This window comes from Dreissena polymorpha, chromosome 3 (genome assembly GCF_020536995.1).
Source record: "Dreissena polymorpha isolate Duluth1 chromosome 3, UMN_Dpol_1.0, whole genome shotgun sequence".
Taxonomy (NCBI): domain Eukaryota; kingdom Metazoa; phylum Mollusca; class Bivalvia; order Myida; family Dreissenidae; genus Dreissena; species Dreissena polymorpha.
This window is the reverse complement of record NC_068357.1, coordinates 10,682,114-10,706,786: the sequence shown is the minus strand read 5'-3', so window position 1 is coordinate 10,706,786 and position 24,673 is coordinate 10,682,114. Positions and strand designations below refer to the sequence as shown.

General features: G+C 33.3%; 1 long non-coding RNA gene across 1 annotated transcript in view; it reads left to right on the top strand.

Moving 5' to 3' along the window:
* The first annotated feature begins 18,386 nt into the window (after positions 1-18,386).
* Positions 18,387-24,673, top strand: part of LOC127873526 (uncharacterized) — a 28,119-nt gene continuing 21,832 nt past the window's right edge. Inside the window, exon 1 of the long non-coding RNA XR_008046218.1 lies at positions 18,387-18,501. This is a non-coding gene — a long non-coding RNA (uncharacterized LOC127873526). The remainder of the gene's footprint in view (positions 18,502-24,673) is intronic.

Sequence of the window (24,673 nt, the reverse complement as noted above, 5' to 3'; positions counted from 1 at the left end):
TGCCTTTTTATGCCCCCGGATTATTATCGGGGGTATTTTGTTTTTGGCTTGTCTGTTTGTCATTGTATGTGTGTGTCCAAAAACTTAACCTTGGTCATTACTGTTGCAATTTGAAGATAGCAACTTGATATTTGGCATGCATGTGTATCTCATGAAGCTGCACATTTTGAGTGGTAAAAGGTCAATGTCATCCTTCAGGGTCAAAGGTCAAATATATGGCTTCAAAGCGGCGCAGTAGGGGACATTGTATTTCACAAACACAGCTCTTGTTTGCTATTGAATATACGGGCGATTTACGGCCTATATGATATTTCTTTTCAAGAACTGCGTTATTATCTAGAATCAATTAGAAATTGGACGCTGTAGCGTAAATTTATCTGCAGGAAGACAAATCTTGCAGGTGTACGATAATTTCAGGCCTTGAGACTACTTTTATCGAAACAATAATATTTTACAGAAAGTACGTCCACAAAGAGTTGTATTCGTTTAGAATAGTGTGTACTCAAGAAAACGATTTAGAATCAAATTGAAAATTGCTTAACATACGGACATTTGGTCGTTCGACCATGTGATTAGTGCACGTTACCGACGTGTTTGAACGTGGGAAAGCGCCATTTTCGTGCGCGAGTGCGATGGTTTTGTCACTCAACTTAAATGATCATATGTATAAATATTTTTAGTTTTTATTTCAATTTTACTTAATCATCACTCGTTTCTTTTTAACTTACAAGACTCACGAACGTTGACACTAAGTTAGACATTCAAGTTTGGAGTAGCCTTTTGCAGTGGGAGGAAGCACGAATACCCTGAGGAAGTACTTTCGATGTTGTATGGCGTCCAGTAAACAAACTCACATGCCGGGAACGGGCATTGCGGATAATGCAGCGACAAGAAATGCTTCAGCGAACATTTTAGGGGAGAATACAAATGTTAATTGTATTGTTTGTATCAATTGAAGTTCACTGCCGTATTTTTGTAGTCTGTCTGTCTGTCTGTCTGTCTGTCTGTCTGTCTGTCTGTCTGTCTGTCTGTCTGGCTGGCTGTCTGTATGTCTGGCTGTCTATATATCAATATATATATATATATATATATATATATCGATCGATCCATTCATCCGTCCATCCATCCATCTACTTATATTTCAATCAATCCTAAAACTAAGTAATTTTCTAAAATAATGATGTTGGTTGTGGTTGTATCTTATATGAGGCTTGACCAGCTGGTACATACTACCCGTGAGAAGTGCAAGACCAAATAATTGTCCTGAATCACCAGAAAAACAATACCTATATCTTTGTGAACATCATCATTCTCAATGATAGACTTTACTACCTAACAACACCTGTCAACATAATGTACCGTAACATCCATTTATAAGTTGGGTTTTTAAATGTCACGCATAGGCTACTATACCAGTGTCAGCTTCATTAACATTATTTGCTATCAGAGAGTTAGTCTTGCACATCTCAAGGCTATAAATTACCATGTAAACAACACCAACAACACCACTACCATCATCAACATTATTATAGCCACCTGAGAGTTAGGCTCTAAGATCTACTGATCATACCTGATGTTATCACTACGCCATAGGAGTCATACAGTTTAGAAATAATTTAACTCCATTTGGTAAACATTTTTTTTGAAAATTACAATTCATTTAGTTGTTTACAAAGACTGTGTTTTTTTTTGTTATAGCTAGTGTATTGGTGTAGTGTTTTTTTTAAGCACGAAAAACAATTTATGAAATAGAGTGGGGTAATAAATGCACAATCAGGAAACTAAAAGTTTAATTATGCTGTAAATTTACAATGCTTTTGGTATTTTATTTCCGCAATAAAAAGGATGGTGTATGTTCACAGAAGGAAGAAGGCATCTGTCGCGTTTTGGTACAATAAATTACGATTTGGAGAACAATAGGCTAGGAAATTAATCACATTAAATTTAGTTCAAGGATATGCTATTTTCTTTCGGTAATATTAAATCCTAAAATAGATAAAATAGACCACCCGTGCTCGAATTGAAAGACAATACGAACACGAAAAAATTAATGTCAAACTGTATTAGGGCGGGGCGGGACTGCGGAAGGGCAGGGCGGGACTGCGGAAGGGCAGGGCGGAGCACCCTTCAATTTAGGCCTTGCTGGACCAATGATAACGTAAATAAAAGGGACCGACTATAAGTCGATTAACATGTATTTTCAATGTTGAGGTAAATAACGTCTGCTTTTATGTACATTCACAACAGACACATTGCAAATAACAATAGTATATAAAATACAATCGATTTGATTATTGTATACATGCTTACTGCAGCATTAACCGTGTCCCTTACATTTATCATTACTATTATGCTGGAAGGATTTCACTGAATCCAATGCCTATAGGATCCCATTAAAAGTATACACTAGACCACAGATGGTTTAGAGGACTGTAACTTGTTTAACATTTTCGATCCAGTCGCGGTGAAATGACATGACGAATACAATGATGTTTGTGTTAACTTTAAAAAAAAAACAACTTATATTGGAAACGTTGATCCTATGATACTATGTTCTTCAGACTGATTGTCTGCCAAGGTCATTCCGTTTGCAAACAACAAAAGTATTTTAAATACGAGCATATCGAAAATGAAATCATTGTATACCGTGTACGACATATCGTAAGAAATGTACAGACACGATAGGGCAGCCGAACTCCTGACTACCAACGGCATACTTAATAAATCGAAATAATGACATAACAACATATGGCATTCACGCTTTATTTTTCAGATTTATACAGTTTTAATAACATCTCATATCTAAAAATAGAATTATAGTGCGAATTCATAATTTCAAACACAGATCAACATGCACATTCACAATTAATGTAACTACTATTTAAGTATTATAGGGGTATATTTTTAAATCATGCCCACACGAAAAGATAAACATAAAACTAACGCCATCAAATAAAGTTGGCAAATCTTCACGAAAACAATCGAGTGTTACCTAGATTTAACCAGCTAACGAATACGCTTTATAAATGTTGAGATGGGTAACGCAAATGTCTTGGTTTTGATTGGTTGTCGACAGTTTGTTCATTCTTCTTCTAGATAGTTCCTCAGATCCACATCTATCGGAATAAATAAATCTGCCATTACCCGAAGATCGCTTATCATTTGCATCTTTTCAAACTGGAACGAGTGGCTGATACGTTATTCGAAGCAGGTATGTATTAAATACAATTTGTTTTTAATTTTGCCAAGTTGTGTGCTCCTGAACATAGGCAATGTTATTTATATCTTATTATACATTTATATTATTGAATATAGGTGTATTTTGCTTACAAAAAAATTCAGGTACACATGGTTAATATGAAAATTAATACGTTTCGGTGCCGTATAAACCCATAAATAGACATCTCTTACATAGAACACTGTTAAATGTGATAAAACATCATCATAACTTTAGACACTTTAAACTATTATTATTTAATAGATTGTAGTGCTGCATATTCTCTATTTTCACGCATATATGTATTGTATAACACTGACATTTTGATGAAATCGTAATGAAAAAAAAGCTAAAACTACATGTGATAAACGCCGCAAATGGGATTTAGTTTAAACCTATTTATTTAAAAAAAATCTTGAAATTGATCAAAGTTGTTATGTAAAACACACTTACCCAACACTTTCGATGCGTATATATTGACAGTCATCAAGTAGACTATACTACATTCTTTTGAGTTTCTTCTGTATTCAAAAGGTTAATGGTATTGTATTCAAACTACTAAGCGAAAAATAAAGTTCATTAATTTAAATTATTCTTTACCTTTACTCTTTTCGATTTGAATTGTCCGACTTATAAAGAAGTAAATGTATGCTATTTTGAAATAAAAACTGTATTGTTATAGCAATAATATTGAGATTGTATGTTAGCATATAATTTTTAGTTAAGATATTTTAAAATAAAACTAAACATTTCAATTAATGGATTTTAATTCAGTTTCAAGATGTTTGTTAACGTGATCGTTGCATCCTGCATCGTGACCAGCGTGTTGGTTGGTTGTGTTCCCAATCCGTGCTTACACGGAGGAGCTTGTACTGATGTCGACTTAAGGACCCGTCTGCTCGAAACGTAAGTCGTTGACGTGCTTTCATGTAGCGTTATCGTTCGGTGAGCGGAGACTCAGATTATGGAATGTGGTTTGAAATAAGTTGTCTGATTGGCTTCTGAGAAGGTCGTGAAAGGTCAAATGTGACGTTAAACAGCTACGCCGAAAAAATATTAACCTGAATATTTAGATTCTGTGTTTCATGCCATTGACTATGAATCCCAATATTCTGGGAAAGAAATCAGCTACCTTAAAAGTATGATTGTTTTAAACTTTTTTTTATTTTTTTTTACGCATTTTAAGCTGACATACACTACCTTGAAATTTTCTGAGTCCAACAGTTAATTACAAGCATAGGCAATGCATGCTATCATACGTGCACAACAAATGAGCACAACGATCCTTTTTTTCGTAGTAAATTTGATTGATCTTTAACCTTGTATTAAGTTTCGGACAGTCACTCGTGTGCTAACAATCGAGACTGGTGTCGCAAAAAGTGCTTTAGCTATAAGCAAATCGACAGCTACCACAGCGCCGTCGGCGGCTACTACAAATGTTGTAGGCCACGATGAAAGACGCATGAAGAGTCCGGCACTTGCGTCGTTCGATGGAAGGCAAAGTATTCTACCTGCATTGTTCGTGTATTGTGGATATGTGCTGGACTCGTTGAAGAGTATTTATTTTCATTTTGGGAGAATCGAAATTTAACATATATTAACAATTAAAGAAACCGGTTATATGAACTTTTCTAATATTTACATAAATATTGTATAACTTTTAAGCTTTTATCCATCGTGATTTTTTCTTATAAAAGCTGTTCATATTCTTGTTGGTTCCATAATTCTTATACTGAAATGACATGTAATTTATCTTATCTTTATTTATATTATATATAATTCCTATAAAAATGTAAAGCTATGATGTTTATTATTTCTCAAATAAATAAACATTTGAAGTGTACTTTGTTTACAATGTATTATATTACTACCAATGCTCGTTCATGGGATATGCTAGGTTATAAGGTACTATATTTGATTTTTTCAAATAACATAAATGTATTGAAAGAAATATTTTCTGACCGAGTAATAAATATTCCTATATGATGTTTACCTGTAACTGGGTCAAAGTGTTTTTGCTCTTTTTATTATGTTTTTGCATTGCAGGACCTTGTGGCCGGTAATTAAAAATTGTGACTCCTATAACCTAATTAAAAAAAACATGCAAACCTCAAGTTGGTATTAACAGAATTGTCAACATTCAATACAATAAGTTAACGCCTTCTTTCATTGGCTACATGCACATTTCGAATGATGCAATATTTCGTATCCGAAGCATCGCGAAAAGGGAGAGAATCACAATAAACAAACGTGCGTTTTGGTTTAAAAGAAAATGACTTTTGAATTACAGATTCACAACGCACTTGCTCTCATTGGAAAAATTAAACTAACGCTTGCAGAATATCACTTATTGTTTAAAGAATACTTAGTTTTTTTTCGTTTTGTGAATTCTTTCAATATTTGTAATATGTAATTTATCATAATACAATTTACCAAAAAAATCTTGAGATCTGTTTAAGTTTTGTTTTGTTTTTTATAGACCTTTAATGATTTGCCCTTTTGTGGGCCGGAAATGCTTTGTCCGGGCCGAAAAACCTGCAAGATAATATTTACACCTGTGTTGCAATAAAATTGACTTTTGTGAAGTAATGTGAGTTGTTTTAGTTAAGTATATATTACAAAAGGAATAAAACGTTGTTTTACACCATTAAAGCATTAACAAACATATCCATGTAACGACTTTATCTCCAATTTAAAGTTCATATCATGAACGTAAAGGACACTTAGTCAAAGTTCTGACACAATACTCGTTTACTTCCTTAGTACTTACTGTATAATACATGAAACTTTTTTAAGGTGCAACTATCTTGATAAGGCTAAGAAAGCCTTCACTATATACGATACTCAACGGTAGGTAATATTTCACTTTCATTATTACTATGGAATTAAAAGTCAGTTCACTTAATGAGGCAGACACTGTTTTTGGTGTGTTCATAAACGATTACTCGATGTTTGTCTCTTAACACTGTCATTTTGACGAGACTCCAATTTTTTTATAATAGATGTTTTCCAAACAGGCGACTACCAAGGGCAGAGGAACGACGGTTTGAACGCCTGTGATGCAATAGTCTTGCCAAGCTACTAGACTGTGTGATCCGCAGGTAGCTTGGGCTGGTTATTTTTTGTTATATTCAATATTAAACATACAATGTATACATGTCTATGATCATATAACTAAGTAATATCACGTAGCAGCAATAATGTTTAAACATGTTATACAAGATATGCTTATATATATATATATATATATATATATATATATATATATATATATATATATTACCTTGTGGTTTCCTTTTGATTAAAAAAAGAGCAAGGGTTTATTATGTATTATTTTTCTTTGGAAGGATGTGGAAAAAAAAACAGAAACAAAAACAACAACAACAGAATAGTTATGATAAGGATGAGTTGCATAGAGTAAAAGAAAGCATACTGGACATGTTTATGAAAGTTTAATCTGTTTCCATTTTTATTCAAATATATTTGTTTGAAGAAGTTTGTCATTGTTTAGGGCAATTTCTTCTTCAATTTGAATCGTCAGTTTTAAATAATTGATAAAACAGTTCATTGAAGGTCTTTGTTTTCTGTATTTCATGCGGAATATAAAATATTTCATTAATATAATTAGGTAATTCACAACGTTATAAACCTCTTGTATTTTAAAGGTATTATCCCCTAAACTGATATCTAAGAGAGTTAGTTTAACAATTAATTATTGTTTCTCTAGAAAGGTTGTCAATTGATTCCATAGAGGCCGAATATGTTTACACTCCCAGAAAAGATGTTCTATTGTTTCAATTGTTCACTTCACATATCACATAGATTCGTGTTGGATAGGTTGCATTTATTTTTATTTGTAGCTATGATTCTCTGGATATATTTATATTGAAAGTTTCTCAATGTGCTATCAGTAGTTGACTGCTTGGGCTGGTTCTGCTCTAATTGATGCATTAGTTGTTAGTGACGTATGAACTTACAAGTTAAGAAATAGAGTTTTCCGGTTAAAAATTACGAATGTTAAAAAATGCCACGATACAAAGAAATAATCGCTGAATTACCAATTTAATCGGATGAAAAACGCCCATTAACGTAAGAGTTGAGTGACCTAAGTAATAAACATTCTTAAATGTGTTTTTGTCTACGCCGTAACGCATATTCGTGCACATGTAAGCAACAGCTAAAAAGGAAATATTTTCCAAATTAATTATTGAAAATTTAATCTGACGACTAACGCCCCCTTAAAAACAATGTCTTGTGACATGAAAACTTAAGAATTTCTTACAGAAACAAATGCATCAAATCTACAAAAACAGTTGGGAACGTTTGAATTATGTCAGAGTTGAGGTCATAACTTAATCTACCCACAAATAAATTATTTATCTAACACGCCCTTGCCTTAACTTCGTAAACGTACCGGGCAAAGAAGATTAAAAAATGATCCGAGAAGCGCATTTGTTATTTATCATTGTCGTTGTCATTTCAATAAAATACACAATTTCAGTAAAACGTGATTTTCCAGCATTGGCTGCTAATAGCGTCTTCGTCCCAAATGCCCAAAAGGTACCGGACAAAATGCAAAATTAGATTCGAGGAGCTCAATATTGTACACAGTATCAACAAGGCCCAGTGTTCGTACTTTCATATGTTAAATCCCGCCGTAATGTTGGTGATATAAGAAGATATAGTTCAAATGTAGACACGTCTTGTAAGCTCAGTCCAGAATCGTACAATGTTCTATGAAATGTTGTTTTTATTAACCTGGTGACGTAGTTTTTTTTTTATTACCATGACCCATACTGTCTAGTAAACCGTATGACCAAGGCTCATAATATAGGCGGGAAAATAATGGATAATAAGTTGGTTCCTTTTCCCTTGTTCTTTATTCCATATTCGAATAAGGAATAAGAAACTGTTCCTTATTCACGCGTAACATGTTTGTTATAGGGTTTTAAAGAACAATAATGCACACATTTCTGAAGAAAATCGAAACAAAATAACTCGAATACATTTACTTTATGTATTACGTTACGAACATGCCAGTTCCTTATTCGATCGGACTAAGGAATAAGGAACCAGTTCCTTATTCCTTTTTTCAATCCGAATAAGGAACTAAGTTATCAATAAATGAAACATAGTAGATATGTACTGCAATCAATGATTTTGATACCCTATCTATTTTTCTCTTTGGTTCTTTTTAATAGTTAGTTTACTATGAAAATGCCAATTCCTTATTCGATTTGAATAAGGAATAAGGAACCAGTTCCTTATTCCTTTTTCAATCCGAATAAGGAACTAGGTAATCATTAAATGAAACATAGAATATACTACATGTCAATCAAATAAAGATAAATTAATTGTGGTTAAGCGTCATCCTAGAAAGTGTGCGAAATTTGTTGTTATTGCGTTTTATATCAGAAGCAGTATGTTATATATGTAAAAATATCTGTTGTATGCAGTTGTGTCATTTTAAACTTTAACATAATATAATATTGTAAATGAACTTTTAAGTATCATCTACGTATTACATATTTTTCAGAAATATGCCTTCTTAATTGGATAATTTTAGTACTACTAAAATTATTCTTATATTGATCTAACTTGGATAAACCTGAATTTATTATTTCTTATTTATTCATTGAACTCAGGATGTTGCTCAAATATTTTATTGTCCATTTATTGTCCATTTGTATAATAATGACCACGTTATATGTTACACTGCCGTTAAGGTGACTTATAAGCCTGTTAGGCCGGGTTTTATTTAATGCATTGTATATATGTCTGTCAACACCTTGTACGTAAACACATGTCACTATAATAAAAGATTATCTTATCTTATCTTATCATAGTAAAGATGTACTGCAATTAATGTTCTTGATACCAAACCTAAATTTACAATGATTTTCATTGATTTATTGGTCTCTTTGGTTCAATTTAATAGTTTGTTAAGTATGAAACAGCCAGTTCCTTATTCGATTTGAATAAGGAATATGGAACCAGTTCCTTATTCCTTATTCGCACTGAATAAGGGACTGTGTTGTTATTAAATAATACTAGGTAGAAATATATTGCAATCAATATTTTTAACTTCGAACCTACATAAACCATGATTTTCATGGACATTTTATATTATTTGGTTAATTTTAAGTTATGTTTGGGAAAGGCAATACCATTTCCTAATTATCCTTTTCATAATACTTGTTTTCAGCGTGTATAGTGCCATAGCATATAAAAAGAAATGTGACAGAATACGTCCATATAACATAATCATGCTTAAATAACCCACACTACATCTTAAATATAACATATCCGAAAGTGATTGTCCGAAGTACAGGCTTCCGAATAAGGAACTAACTTTACGCCAATTCCTTATTCAGAGGCCATAATTTCGGATATTTAAATTCGGGTCATTCTAGAATAGCACAGCAATATATTCGTTATTATTGGCTATTTTTAATGTAAGATTTTTTTTTATTTATATCTTGAAGTTTTTTCTGACCCTAACTTCTAGAGAAAACTTTCCGATAGCTGAATACCAGTCATGATTTAGCTATCCCATTCCGTTCTTATACCTAAACAGTTACAAGGGGATATGATTAATGATGAAAAGCGATTTCAATGCGTCAATCAGTTCCTTGTTCCTTTTTCAATACGAATAAGAAACTATATTATCATTAAATAAAAACTTATTAGAGGTGTACTGCAAGTATTGTTTTTTTATACCCAACCTACATTGACAATGATTTTCATTGATGTATTGGTCTCTTTGGTTCATTTTAATAGTTTGCTTAGTAGGAAAATGCCAGTTCCTTATTCGATTTGAATAAGAAATAAGGAACCAGTTCCTTTTTCAATCCGAATAAGGAACTATGTTATCATTAAATGAAACTAAATAGAGATGTGCTGCAATTAATCTTTTTGATACCCAACCTACATTTGCAATGATTTTCATTGATTTATTGGTCCCTTTGGTTCATTTTAATAGTTAATTTAGTATGAAAAGACCAGTTCTTTATTCGATTTGAATAAGGAATCAATTCCTTATTCCTTAATCAAACCGAATAAGGAACTATGTTATCATTAAATAAAACAAAGTAGAATTATACTGCAATTATTATTTGTTACACCCGACATACATTTACAAAAATTTTCGTTGAGTTATTTGTCTCGTTGGTTCAATTTGACATATAATTCATAGAAAGAAAATTCCTGTTCCTTATTCGATTTGAATAAGGAATAAGGAATCAGTCCGTATTCCTTATTCACACTGAATAAAGAAATGGATAATCATCACTTAAAACTTAGTAGAAATGTATCGCATTTACAATTTTACATATACAACCAATATATAAATAATATGTTAATTGATATGTGATTAATTTTGGATCATTTCATTGATGTTTAAGAAAGACAATGCCAGTTCCTTATTCGACTTGAATTAGGAATAAGGAATTGGTTCCTTTTTCCTTATTCAGCCTCGAATAAGGAACTGGATTATAAATAAAAACAAACATGTTTAAATGTACATGTTTTATTTTTTCACATACATGTTAAATAATAGTATATGCTTTAGGTTTTGTTGATGTAAAGTTAGTATTCGAATTAAAAAAGATCGGTTCTGTTTAAACAAGTAATCATATGCAAGTGCGAAGAAGAAACATATATATGTAACGTAATACATAAAGTAAATGTATTCGAGTTATTTTGTTTCGATTTACATCAGAAATGTTTGCATTTTGTTCTTTAAAATACTGTAATAAATATGTTACGCGCAAATAAGGAATAAGGAACAGTTCCTTATTCCTTATTCGAATAAGGAATAAGGAACTAGGATAATGGAACCAACTTACTATCTATGGGAAAATATTAGCTCTTGAGTAGTAACAAGCTACCAGTTGACGATTACTCCGCAAAGCACACGACGCACATTGACGGATGCCTGGTGATCACAATTTCTCACATTGAGCATTTTGCGCTCAAGTCAGATAAAACCACATTTCTATGTGTGCTTCAAAAATCGGTGATACCAGTAACCGAAACCAGGGTTCAGGACTTTGTGGGGTTCCCAATTAAACTTAAATGGATGTAAACACACCGGTAAGTGGTGCTTGTTTCAAATAACTATTTATAACTTTTTTTCTTAAGAATTTCATCTAATGCGTAAAAACAATTATGCTGCTTATGTCAATGTGAAATACATCTTAATCAAAATACTTAATTTAATAAGCCTGTATTCTTATCGAAAATTCCTTGTGTTCTCCACGATTATGCTTCACGCAAAGTAAAATTTTGTAATCGATTTCAGACGTATTCAAGCATTTTTTCGTATACCTTCTTTTCAAATATAGGTCATCATTCGCTGTTGCGAAGAATGACATCGTCAAGTCGACGCTACAGAGAATTGTTTATAGAGGGAGGGCAAACGTTTTAAATATGCATACTCCATGTTGAAAAGATGTACCAGACGTTTTTTTGTACAAATATATCATTAAAAGATAATCATCGTGTATGCTGATTTTGAAAATAAAGGTTGAAATGTATGTTTCAAAATAATTTAATTGAATGCAAAGGCTTAAATGCTGTTTCTGTTTTGTGTTTTGTAAAGTTGAAAATCACGAGTCCACTCATTGAAATGCCTGTAATATAGCGAACTGCATATACAGGATTCAAGTTTTTACTTATGTTTGTTGGTACAGTATATATGTCGTTGCTTAGTACGTATCAATTTGACAGTGCACGTACACGTACATTCAAAGTGAATATTTGTATAGGTAGATATAAATGCTACTACAACAAATCATAATATATGTCCTCTCGCTTGTCATATTATTTATTGAACATTTTTTATTCACAATTAAAATGCATGCTATGTTTATGTTTAATTAATGCACAGTTTGTTTTCCAAACATTCAGAACACACATGTCAATTACACTGCGTGACCACGATATTTTTTTATACGAACTTGAAGTAAGACAGTGTTATTAATAGCAATCGGGAAAATTTATGCAGCCTTTTATGATTTCAATGGGCGATTTTCAGACAGGCCGACACGGCGCACTGACCTTGATACCTTGCGAGAAGAAATGTATCAAGTTTAAAGAAAGTGCACACGGTCGGTGCTGATAATGGTTGTTTATGCAAAACACAATAATTGTAAATGTGTTTGTCACTATAAACATGTTAACATTACTTCTCATAATTTTATCAAGGTAGAGAACAATAGGGAAAATAATAACATTATATAAAATATTGAAATAGTAATATATTAAAAAACGTATAAAAATGCACAACAATGAACCGTATAAATCGTAAACAATCAGACACTTGCGTTAAAAGTATTGAACAACTTTTTTTACATAAAGTTGAATAATTGTTTGATAATGCATCTTCATGATTTATACCGAGGTTAAATGGATATCAGAAGATCCTCCTGCGCGTAAGAATAATGTCAAATAAGTATGGTAAATGTACAAACCTTGCTATAGTTTGGACGAAAACATAGAAAAATCAGCCGTTGGCCGCCATTTTGAACACCAGTTATTAAGTTTTTAACTTACGTCATAGCAGTTCGATCTACCCCCTGATAAACGTAATAAGAATGATTTTGGTATTGATGATATGCGTATATCAACAACATTCGGTGTTTACTTATATAATGATTCTTTGATACGAAGTGTTGAAAGTGAGAAAGTATTTGCATATCACACCTTTATCTTTAAATTATGTAGGATAACAGGACCGAACACTATACATTTAACATCGAGACAGATCGAATAACGACTTTACATACCATCATAATCTATGTTTGCTATTTATCGTATTTTCGTGTTTTAAAAATTACAGAATCCCTTTTAAGAAGGTCGTTGTAAAAAAACATTGTTTTAATGTTTCTTAGCATTCAACACAAATATAACTTCATGTTCCTGAAAAGTAAAACGGACACACGTTAACTGCGATTCATAGAACAGAACAACAAAACAGCAGAATACATTGGGGAAGTAATCCTGTTAGAGGTATTGGTATCGAAGGTTTTCAACATGTTATCCCATTTTACAAACTGACTATGACTTCCGCCAACAGGATTTGGCATTGCCATATCTAATGATGCATTTTCATCGCATCGAAAAAACTAGATGGGTTAGCCTAACTTGTGACGTCGAAAATGTAAGAATATTATGGTCCACTTGAACATTTCAGTAGTTATTCATTTGTGTTATGTCAAGTTTCAGTAGCTGATTGCTTAAGTGATTGTGTGTATGAGATCCCCTAAATAACATACAAATAAACTTGTTTAATATCAGTATATAGTTATCATTCTAGTATAAAATTGTAGTCTTCTTCAATAACATTACAATTCTTACATTTTCTTTTGGCGAAGGGTATGGAATCAGATTTAGGTCATCTACCAAATTCCTCTTCTAGTCCGCGAAACAAAATTTTTTATATATGCAGATCAAATCTTAAATTTATAAAGTATAGTTGTTAACAATTTCTTAATCCTGGCTATTGCATATGTATATAAAAATATATTTATCTCTCTGTACCTATTCCCTTTTTGGTAAGCATAACGTTGGTTTCAGCTGACTGTAAAGATAGCTATTATCTGTTGCAATATTCTTCCAACAAAAACTTGTCTTTTTGCAAATCTTCTTTAGATCTAAACATAATTACAACACTATGAGCATTTACAAAAAAAACTTAAACCTAGCAACAACAATACAGCAATTGAACATATATTGTTCTTCTATGTTGCAGATTATTTTTTTTAAGTAATGAAGGCTCACCCTGTCTGACTTATTACGAGGAAGAGAAGTCTTTATTACTTATTGTATTACCTACTTTAGATTGATTACCGCATCAAGCTTCCCCAAAAAAGGCGACCTCAGTTCCTTCTCCAACTACCGAGTAATCACACTGTTGTCCCTCCCAGGAAATGTGTCTAATCGCATCCTGCTTAAAAGAATGAAAAACGCAGTAGACCCGCATCTCCGTGACCAACAATCAGGCTTTCGAAAGGAAAATCCCTGAAGTGGAATTCGCCGTTGTATGTCAACTTAATTCACTATGAAAAGGCGTTTGACAGCGTTGACAGGGAGTCCCTCTGAAGACTACTGATACACTACGGAATGCCAGGAAATATCACCAACATCATCAGGAAGTCTAATGCTGGCAATAGACTGGATAATGAAGACATCGACGAAGCAGAAGCAGAATGGAATTCAGTGGACACTCTGGAAACAGTTGGAAGACCTCGACTTTGCCGATGAGATGGCTCTTCTCTCCCACATCCAATAACAGATGCAGGAAAAGACAAACTATAGCGGACAACTTAGCTAGACTAGGCCTCACCATCAACAGAGGGTGGAGCAAGGTGTTCAGGGCCAATGCATCAAACAACACTCCCATCATGGTCCAAGGCGAGGCACTGGAGGAGGTTGACAGCGTCACATATCTCGGCAGCATTCTGGACAACCAGGGATGAATGGATGCAGATGTCATAACCCGCATCGGTAAAGCACTAGCAGCCTTTCATCAGCTGAAGAACAACTCGGGATCAAGCGAAATTGGCATTACTACCAAGATACGGCTCTTCAATACCATCGTGAAGCCACTACTCCTCTATGGAGCAGAGACCTGGAGAACCACTGTCACCACCATAAGAAAATAGAGGTCTTCATCAACACCTGACTCAGGAAGATCCTCAAGATCCGGAGAATAACAAAGCAGCAGTCAGTTGAAGAAGACATCATTCAGAGACGTAGGCGGTAGATATGCCACACCCTTTGCAAGCCTGACACCTGAAACTTGTAAATTTGCTTAAACGCCAATTACTATGAAAATAATATTCAATGGCGTTTTAAATATGCTGAACATGAAACAAGATAAACAATATATAAATTATAAACCAATGATAAACCTGGTAAAAGAGATAAAATCAGGGTTAGTTAAAACATTGAACCATATACGGTATTTTGATTAAAATATATAAGCGGGCATAATCTCAGAAAAGTGCATACAAATCACTGAAATGATATGTTTTTAAATTCTTCTTTAAAGATTCTAAGGAATTCGATTATCTATGATCCTGAGGCAAGGAATTCTAAAGTTTTGGCCCAGCGCCTCTTAAGCTCCTGTCACTGAATGTCTTTCGCTTATTGAACGGAACGTCATATGGGGCCACGTAAGAGCCGCATGATCGCAGACCTTGTCTGTTTGGAATATGTTTCGTGAGAATTTCAGCGAGGTAAGCCGGGGCCTCGTCATTTGAGCACTTGTTTATGAATGTAAGTAGCTTGAAGATTATCCTTACTTTGATCGGCAACCAGTGCAACTCATATAACGCTTGCTTCGAACTGTCAAGCTTGCTTCGTTGTAAAACCAATTTGGTGCACATATTCTAAGTTCTTTGCATTTTGTTGATTTCGCACTCTGCCACACCATACAGAATTACGTTACAATATTCAAGGTGTGATAGAACAAAGGGACACAATGAGAATTTCTGCGGACTGTCTTGTAAGATACTTTCTTATGCTTTTGAACCTTAAATAGTTTAACATGGCAGAACGACATTTCATGGATACATGTTTTGTTTTAAACTAAGGGATTCGTCAAAGAATGCACCAAGGTACCGAGTAGTTAGCTCTCGCTAGTTTATGTCCACTGCGATGTTTACTTCATTCGTGTGAATTTTCTGGAGTGATCTCCGACTGCCAAAGAGAATAAACTCAGTTTTTGATGTGTTCATTTTTTATTTATTTGCATTCATCCAGTGGTTAATAGTAAATGCGCATTTTTCAAGTTCAGTGATTGCATTCTTTTCATTTGAAGTGGACGGCTTAAAAATTGTCTTGGCAATGTGATCACCAGCAAACCAATATACTGAGACATTTGCTAGGATGACATTAAATAGAATTCCAGCATAGGCAAGGTATAACTATGGCCCTAAGCAACTTCCTTGTGGTACACTGCACTGCAGGGGGCGCGCCGTTGACCGTCCGTCATTCACATGAACAGTGCAACAGCGACTCCTCAAATAGTGCGGTGTCTTGAAGACCATAATGGGCCTGAAGCACGTCAACAAACATGATGTGATCCACGGTATCAAAGGCTGCATTGAGGTCAACGGCGATCATGGCTGTTTCTTCCTGGTTTTCCATGCCTGCCAATATGTCATTAACGAGCCTCAGTAAGGCAGATTCGCAAGAATGATGCCGACGGTAGGCGGACTGGTTCTTCGGTAGTAGCTTGTGTGCTTCAACGTGTACATTTGAACGAAGTAGCACTTCTTTTTCAATCAGTTTTGAGAGAAAGGCCAGATTACTCACAGGTCTATAATTTGAAAGATCGAGATCTAAGCCAGACTTTTTGAGAAGTTGACGAACAATTGCGGTAACCAGGTAAGTGGTAAAAGGAAGAAGAGCGTAAATATGAAATATCAGTGGGTAATATGTCTAACTCGCATGATGTGGTTTTCTTCCTGCATTCAATACGACAAGACAATGTCTCGCATGGAACCTACCAGGGAAAAGGAAGAGAGGGCAGCCTTGAAACATCTAGCACCGTGACATGGATGCAGATGCTTTCAGATGGGCAAAACATGGGGGCAGCTGGAGAGACTCGCACAGAAACGAGACGCCTGGAGGAAGCTGGCTAGAGGCCCAGATGCGACCACGGGCAAAGATGAGATGATGAGATGAATCTAGATTGAGAGTCAGCATTTGCATACATTGACCTAATCATAATAATACAAGTTTATTTTATGCTTTCCGGTGGTTTATAGAATAATATCAGTGAAATAAAAGTGGTATTTCACTGTCTTAAACAGTGAAAAATAACAGTGAAAATATCGATATTTTTCACTGTTTTACTGTGAAATGACGTCATTTTTCGACGAAATGACGTCATACATCCAGCGGAACAATACAGTTAAACTCTTTTAGAATGTACATTAACCATGAAAAAGCATAAAATAAAAAGAAATTTTGTTGAATTCGATGGACTATCGATTTTAATTCACTCGTGATCATAAAAAATACATATTTTCACTCGTGGCGCAAAATATTATTATATATGATCAATCGTGAAATAAAATCGATATTCCATCGAATCCAACAAATATCCTCTATATATCATCGAACGCCAAACTTTAACAATTTGTTCCAAATAATCGAACTCTTTAATAAAGTTAATAAATTCATATAACGATCTCTTTTTTCATTAAAATATTATTAATGATACCCTGCAATTCAACTATATTATCTACAGTTCGTATACTTATCCTAATTCCTGCGTCTGACTCTATACACAAATTATACTTTTCATCCAATTCGTGCAACTTTTTATTAATTACTTTAGTTAACAATATTCTAAATGGGATAAATAATGATATCCCACTACAGACATTTATATCATTCTTATAATTCTGGCTACGCAGAAAAAAAATAACAATGAAAAATATCAATATTTTTCACTGTTTTACTGTGAAATGACGTCATTTTTTCAACGAAATGACGTCATAAATCCAGCGGAATTATACAGTTACACTCTTTTAGAATGTACATTAACCATGAAAAAAGCATAAAATAAAAAGAAAATTTGTTGAATTCGATGGAATATCGATTTTAATTCACTCGTGATCATAAAAAATACATATTTTCACTTGTGGCGCAAAATATTATTATATATGATCACTCGTGAAATAAAATCGATATTCCATCGAATCCAACAAATATCCTCTATATATCATCGAACGCCAAACTTTAACAATTTGTTCCAAATAATCGAACTCTTTAATAAAGTTAATAAATTCATGAAACGATCTCTTTTTTCATTAAAATATTATTAATGATACCCTGCAATTCAACTATATTATATATAGTTCGTATACTTATCCTAATTTCTGCGTCTGACTCTATACACAAATTATACTTTTCATTCAATTCGTGGAACTTTTTATTAATTACTTTAGTTAATACTATTCTAAATGGGATAAATAATGATATCCCACTACAGACATTTATATCATTCTTATAATTCTGGCTACGCAGGAAATAATAAAATTATTATTTCATAATGTGTTATTGAATGATTTACATTTGATGCTACTTTTACGTTGTTACCATCGTGGCTGGTGTGCAACCTTTGATAACGAATCGATTTACTGCATTGTAGCTTACACCTTTATACCAGAAGTTTAATCATACGTCAACAGGATTAGGCAGGACGTACACCATAAATTCTTAAGCCCAATTGTAATCGTATACTTTCGATTAATGTGGACTCTCAGGTTCCGAGTATAACATATGATTGCCTATTTTGATTTATCAAAAATGTTTGTCATTAAACAGCTCTTTATTGGTTATGTTTATCTAAATACTTTGATGTTTTTCTGTTTTGACCTACTTTCGAAAGTTTCGTAGCGTCGCTTGTTAAGTTCATATGTCATATAGTCGGAATCGTATCTTTTTACTTTATAAATCGATATAGACATGATGATTAACTTTAAATCTAAACAGTTAATGTTAAATATGCAGTTTTTATTTATGGCGCCATTTGGGTCTTATGACCAACCTGTATAGCTGGGTTGACCTACATTTACAGCGTGGGTACGCAATTTAGTTTATTCCAGTAGCATCCTACAGATGTTGCCTCTTTTAATGGCAATTTATTCTCACTCGAATAAAGTTTCTAGTAAACATTTATTGTCAGCATGTTATGTGCCATGATATTTAGGTATCCTGTTTAATTTCGCATTATATTACTTACATCTACTCAGGTCTATGTGCATTTTGTAAAATTGTTTTGTGTGTTACATCTACTTAACCTGATTTAATTTGCTAACATTTTCTGCCTTAGCTAGAATATTAGTTTCTAATTGTTCTTGGACAATAGCATCTCTTGGTTGGATTGTTTCGTTGCTTGTCCAACTTTATGGTACAATTGGTCCCTTTATAATGCATTTCATTTCAGTAATTGGTTTCGCATTTTGAAAACAACCAATGACGGTTGGCGCTGTTACGCCAGCCCTTTTCAATCAATTTATTTGTTGTATTGTTGATTGTATACCATAAATGAAAAAGAAAATTTGGAGAGCAGCAAAAAATCCTATCACCAAATTTCTTGAAATTGTCCTCACTCGAACAGTTTATTCAACAAAGTACAGACAACTTGTAAGACTGTATGGCTAAAAATTTCAACTTTAAAAACGAAACACCATTAGTAGATAAAAAGGAACAGCAAGTTTACCAGTGTGTGATTGTTTATATGCATTACAAATTTCCTGATCAGTAAATGATGTATTTCACTCATTAAAGATAATGTTGTGCCCCATTTACACATATTTCATAAAATACATTAATTAGACGTAAACTTTAGAATTGGGTCATTTATTGATTTAAAACAGTTTTTTTAAAACTACATGAGTAAATAAAAAGTCTGGAATCTTCTTATCTTTGATTTTTACAAATACATATTTGTTAACAGTTGTTTAATAACAACATTTAGATTTTATCTTGTTAAGCTTTCTCATAAACCTAATCAGTTGGTAACACATAATATTATATAAAAACATCATGTAGATTGTCTCACAATCAAAATCTATTTTATCACCTATCTTGATTTAATATCACCACATAACAAAAATTCTCATACATTATTTCAATAAACAATATCATATATTATTAATTCAAACTCACTGTTATTCACAACGTTATGTCTTTAATTGCCTTATGGTGTGTGTACACTAAGCACAAAAATACATCAGCAAAACTATCTGCCATCCATAGTTAAATCATTGCATGCAATCGTGTGTTCTTTAACTAATTGAACTTACATTTTAATTATATTGTGTACACAAATTACTAGTATCTCTGGTTGAATTGTTAAATATAAAATTTCAGAACAAAATATATGCAGTTATAATTTTCAACGTAATACGTAGACTCACCATTAGACGATGTCACGGTGAAAAGCAAAACATCGTACAGTTTAAATAGACTTGTTCACAGGTTTTGACATATATTGACGTTTCCCCTGAAAAACGCTTGAAATTGAAGATGTAAACATCGGAGCTAACAAGCTTAACTATAAAACAAGAATAATATTTTTTTAAAGTTATCCTCAACTGACCTAGAAAAACTGATTCTTGTAGTCTAAGTCTTAAAATAACACCACTCAGCCATCCTTACAGATAACAACAGAACTCTCCAAATTATTCAATCGTAAATGCTTTATAATATAATGATCTTTAAATCGTGAAAACATGGATATTTCGGATATTTTAGAGCATTGTAAATGTTCAGCATTACTGTTTCCTTGCAAATATCATAAATAAAACGAAAATTTGCAAATGTGAAACTTTTTTTTCAATTTTGTCAATTAACCAAATCGTGAAAAGATCCCTTTAAATAATTATTGCATTTCAATGGTTTTCCGTGCATAATATTGATAACCATCACATCCCTGCATCTTTAGTAAACACACCTTTATCTCATTTTTGATCTCACCGCTTTTCTAGTTACTCTTTGTGGTCGGTTTTTGATGTGTCGGTGATTTGCTTCGGTTTGTTTCGTCTGTCTCGTTTTTTCTGCCCCTTACGAGCACTTGAGTCTGTTTGATGTGATCCCACAGAAAGTTTAGTTCGTCCCATAATATTGTATCGCGATTTACTAATTGTTTGCAAATAAAATCATTTATCATCTTTGTAAGTTGTTCCTCGTGTAATGGTAGATACTTTAGTGTAATCGTACGTTGTAATTTTCTTATCGAATTTCACTCTATTAATGTTCCGTGAATTCTTAAAGCAGCATGTAAATTGCAACACACTCTCAGGTCATGTTGTTTTATTACATATACCTGACACAGTGTTAGGTTTGTTCACTCCTTAGTGAGCGTGTCTAGTTTGTGATGGCCATCAGTAAATACACTGTTTTAGACGTTGTCTATGACTGTTTCAACAAAATATATTCTGCAATTTATGATAGATACATCATCAGCATTGATTGGTTTCTATGCGTATGTTGCATTTAATCTAGTTGTGCCTTAAACAGGTATGGAAACATATCTTTCACACACTTTCAATCGATAAGCAATGAGGCCGGGTAACGCAGTGTCTTCACAATTCTTCTTGTTCACCTTGCAACAATAGCCTCTGCAGACTTTTACATCGTCAATCCTGCATATAAGATTGTGTTTGGTTATTTCATGTCGATGCCAAATCTAGTGTTTTTAAGGACATGCAACATTTTTATGATCATGTCTTCATCAAGGCAGTCGTTGAATTGATCAATAAGCGTTTTTTTCGGCCAATACAATCTCTGTATGCTTGTGGTCAGACTCGCCCTTATCTATGCATCAGTTCTATTTTTCCCTCGGTGTCCATATGTAAATCTTTATGCAAACACTTAACATTCTGGTATATCTCTAGTGTTAATGTCAAGCCTATCTGTAATACAATGTATTTTGATATAACGCCTTATATGTTTTACATATTTTCCTCAATCTCCCATATTTGTTTTATTTTACTCTAATTTCATGTTCATGTTATTTACAGTATTCAATTGCATCTTTCACGCCTCTCCTACGTTTATCTTTTCACTGTGTCTGTTTTTCTTGAGCGAATATGAAATTCAGTTCAGACAAACTAGCATTAATCTCGCCGCTACAAATACTTTCGTTATTTCATTTTGCCACGACTTACCAGTTTTCGCCATTTTAGCTCACCTGAGCACAATGTGATCGCCTTTTATCCGTCGTCCGTCGTCCGTAGTGCGTTGTAGAGCGTCAACATTGGCCTTGTTGACACTCTAGAGGCCACATTTATTTTTCGATCTTCAAGAAACTTGGTCAGGAGATTTGTCCCAATGATATCTTGGATAAGTTCAAAAATGGTTTCGGTTGCGTTAAAAACATGGCCGCCAAGGGGCGGGGCATTTATTGTCCAATATTCATGAAACTTGGTCAGACGATTGGTCTCAATGATATCTTGGATGAGCTTGAAAATGGTAACGTTTGCTTGAAAAACATGGCTGCCAATGGGCGGGGCATTTTTCCTTATATGGCTATATATGGCTGTAGTGAAATCTTGTTAATCACTCTAGAGGCCACATTTATTGTCCGATCTTCATTAAACTTGGAAAGAAGATTCATCCCAATAATATCTCGGATAAGTTAAAAAATAATGCCGGTTGGTTGAAAAATATGGCCGCCTGGGGGCGGGGCATTTTTCCTTATATGGCTATAGTAAGACCTTGGTTCTAGTCTGTTCAAAAACATGGCTGCCAGGGTGTTCACAAGTCTTGAAAGTTGGTAAGAATATTGTGTTCTAATGACATCATGGGCTGCACAGAACAGGTCAGTTCCTTTGAATCTCAGGTGAGCGACTTTGGGCCTTTCAGGCCCTCTTGTTCCTTTATTCACAAATCGATTTACAACTATATATCCCCACCAACTACAAAAAAAACTTTATCACCAATTACATCGCTTCATTCCTTGTCACATCTTTCAATTGTACTCATGAAAAAAAAACATAACTTCAAAACAATCTCAAAATATAATATAAATATCCGCAATATTGATTTCAGGTAAAGAAACTTGTGATTGTAGCAGCTTTGTCTGTATATTTTCTACGCCGCTGTTATTGTTTCTATCTCCAGAAAAGGTAAGAAATGTGTTTATATTTGTCTAAAACAAAGTGCAAAATCATCATGATCTGTATCGGGGTATTCTGGAAGAAAAAGAAATATTATGGCATTTATATTAACATGGTATTCTTTTGATGTGAATACTGTCTCTTTTTCTATATGAAAATACAAGTACATTAAGTATACATAGCTATAATCGTAATTGCACTGTGTTTTCAAGATTTCCGCTTCTGAATCAATATGTTCTGTGTCTCATAAACAACGATGAACTAATTTTTCGCTTGAAAAGTCCGTTCTACAATATCACAATCATCTCGTCACCATATCCTATTCACATACTCGTTTTATCAATAAAGCACAGTAAATGTATGTATATACTGTAATTGATATAAAGGTTCTCAAGACTTCGTTTGTTTAAAAGAAATTGACAAGATGAACCTGGAAAGGCTATAATTACGCATCTATGTATTTTCTAGTATAAAGTTTAAAAAATGCTTATCGATAATTCAGCTTTTATCACTTGTTATAAATTTTTTGTTGCACTTGTTGTATTAACAATTTTTCTTGTCTATTGTGTAAGCTTCGGATGCAAAAATTAATTAATTTCGAGCGTTTGAAGTTTTGTCAATATTGTACGAAATATTCAATTTTATTGGATGAGATTATATATCTGCCTTTGTCTTGCATATGCCATAATCCTAGTGTTAGCGTCATTATCATACACACCTTTGACTTTTGCATGCTGTATGGCCACACAGTAAAAAATATCTATCAGAAATAAATTTGTGTTTTTTTTCGTCACATCCGAGTTTGTGGCCCAGTTCAACCCTATATCTGCGTTAAATTTGAATTGGCGAATGCTAGGATAATGCGAAACAAATCATGTTGTCCTATTTCAGAATAACGGTATATAGGGCAATCAAAGCGTCGATCGGTGAACCTAAAAATATGAGTTTTCTTCAATCTGCATATAATAAGGTTTATGACGTATAAGTTCTGTAGTTTAACTTCATACAAGTCTATCACTGCTCATTCTACAATGTATTTTAACATTTCCAATCAGATACAACATACACGCCATAAAATAATGACTAGAAAGATAACTGTTTTCATTATTAGTTTCTTAAGAAGCCTTTAGATAAAACGGTTTAACATACATATGTTTCACTCTGTAACTCATTTTTATCAAGTGGGTATGTTTTAAACGAGTGGGGATTAATCGATGCACCAAGCTAAGGTTACTTTTGACCCAGATTTGAGACACATATGAAACAGAGTAAGTCGATGTCCAACTGAAAATCGCAAATTGTGTGATTTTAAGGAATTAACACTCAGTGTAAAATAATAACTGTTGCAAAAATTTAAGGATACACATTTACAAAATTGTTACAAATGTTATTAATACATTTTCAAAAAACAACAACAGAACATTAAAACTGAATATAAAAATGAAAACTATTTCTTATTGCGTGCTGGAAACAAAATACTGTTATCATTCACTTAATGAAAGAATATTGAATTTAGCCTAGTAAATAGCAATATTTAAGCTCATTAACTGGGATCTTGCCGACAAATGTCAGTTGATCTCGCGGAAGGCTTTCTTTCGATATGAAAAATTATAAGTTACTATTGTGTTCCAAAATGTAATAAGCATCTAAATTTCTAAAAGACTTATGGTTGAGAATTATTAACGATTACTTATAAACTTCCCCTTCGTTTACTTTCCCAGTAGATGCTGTCAAATCTAAAAAGTTTAACATATTTCTATATATTCAAATACTTGATAACAGAAGTAACAGTACAAAAGATCCATGTATC